The sequence below is a fragment of the Mus caroli genome, chromosome 14, assembly GCF_900094665.2.
Source record: "Mus caroli chromosome 14, CAROLI_EIJ_v1.1, whole genome shotgun sequence".
In the NCBI taxonomy this organism is placed as follows: Eukaryota; Metazoa; Chordata; class Mammalia; order Rodentia; family Muridae; genus Mus; species Mus caroli.
Window position 1 is genome coordinate 48128171 of NC_034583.1, and position 2271 is coordinate 48130441.

The following is a 2271-nucleotide window of genomic DNA, read 5'->3' on the forward strand; positions in this document are numbered from 1 at the left end:
ATCTGATGCCCTCCTCTCCTGTGTCTGAAGAGAACAATGGTGTACTCCTATACAGAAAATAAAAAAATAAATCTTTAAAAAAAAAAGTTCAAAACTATCTGTGATGGTTTGTATATGTTTGGCCCAGGAAGTTGCACAAATTTGGAGGTATGGCCTTGTTGGGGTAGGTGTGTCACTGTGAGTGTGGTCTTTAAGACTTAGTTGTAGCTGCCTAAAAGTCAGACTTCTAGCAGCCTTCAGCTGAAGACGTAGAACTCTCAGCTCCTGCACCATGCCTGCCTGGACTTTTGTCTTGCTTCTGCCTTGATAATGGACTGAACCTCTAGACCTGTAAGCCAACCCCAATTAAATATTGTCCTTATAAGAGTTGCCTTGGTCATGGTATCTGTTCATAGCAGTAAAACCATAACTAAGACACCATCCTCAGCTACAGGGTACATTTCAGGCCAGCCTGGAGTATATGATTCATCTGAGCAGTGCTTGGTGGCACATGCTTATCCCAGGTTTTGGGAGGTAGGGGTGGAAGGACCAAGAAGTCAAGGCCCCCCTTAGCTACATATTTGAGTTCTAGGCCATCCTAGAGTGTAAGAATCTGTTTTAACTAATCAAATAAGCACTTGAACAATTTCCAGGAAAGGTGATGCACACTTGTGGAACCATGTGGGTTCCAGAGATTGAACTCAGGTCACCAGAGAATTACGAAGTATAAGATAGCAATAACATCAGGAAATTGGTAGCAGTATAAAGCTGCTCCTATGTAAAGAGCTTGTGGCAAACCAATCAATGCTTACCACCTAAAACCACTTCTAACAATAAATTCAGCGAGTTGATTTAAGATAGGACCCTAATATCTTCATTAGATCCGTTGTCCATCAAGGTTCAGGGAAGTATTCAGTAGGAGGACAGACTTTAAGAGCCAGAGATGGGAATGACTCCACGGGAACACCAGGACTGACTGACTTTTTAGAGAGCCTGACACAGAACTCATGGACCTGCTGGGGTTCAAATCTCAGCACTGTAAGGGGGAAGTGGACTTGGGGTTCCACTCCTAATCAAGAAGCTATCTGCAACTAGTATCTGCTGGCAAACAGAAACTCAAGTTTTTTCCAATGGAGTGTCATAGAGTATATCAACCACACTTTATGGTAGGCCAGGTGCCCAGGAGTATTGGCCAACACAAACCAACTCCATGCTTTTCTTTGTGGACTTTTTTTTTTTTTCCCTTTTGGTATTATTTGATTTTTCAAGATAAGGTTTCTCTGTGTAACAGCACTGGCTGTCCTGGAACTCGTTCTGTAGAACAGGCTGGCCTTGAGCTTGGAGATCTGTCTGTATCTGCTCCCAAGTGTTGAGATCAAAGGGGTGTGCCACCAATGCCTGGCACATTTTGGCTTCTTTTTTTTCCCTTGGTCTTACCAATTTCCTATTTGTTTTGACTTTTTTCTTCTTTTGAAGGAACAGGAAGCCGGGGTAGGACGGTGAGGAGGAGGGTTCGAGAAACTGGGGGAGGGGAAAATATGGTGAAAATATATTGTATGGAAAAAAAAGTTAAAGAGAATATGGCCCTAGGTGTCATATTTTCATATAATACTTCCGTGTTGTCAGCAAATTTTATTAAGATGTTCCTGTTGTGATAGTGACATCAAACATGTCAAAGTCAAATGGTATTGTGAAATATGAAATTTAAGAATATTTTAGTGTATTGAAAACAAAAATAATTTTTTTACAAAAGTTTTCTGAAAAATACTTTTTGAAAAGCTGATTCATATGTGTTTTTTTCTTCAAATGGTAAAGGAGAGCAGTGTATGTATGGAATTTAAACGAGGATGAAAGCACTTTTTTTTTTTAATTGAAAATGATTGTTTCTACCAGGTTGTCCTTTGTTAAATGGTATCTACTGCAGTCTACATACTAGCCTGAGACCTTAATCAATAATTCACTTCATTAAAATTTTCATGTTCATTATCATCTTGAAGAACTTTACAATGTAACGCCATATGACTCATTAATAGGCGGTATTGTCATTTCGGTAAATTCAGAGATCTAATTTAATCCATCCATTTGGTTGGGGAAGTAACCAACATCAGTTGTAATCCCGCTAACAACCACCAGGGCGAGGTGCATTTCTTAGGTTCCAGGGAGTCCTGGAAATCCGGCACCAAGTCTTCTGCCAAAGACGTGGGTGTAGACGAGGAACAAAAGACCCTCGTGCCGCCCTCCAGCGGCTCGGCTCCGAATGCGCCCGGTGGGACTCCCATGAGAGGGTCACTG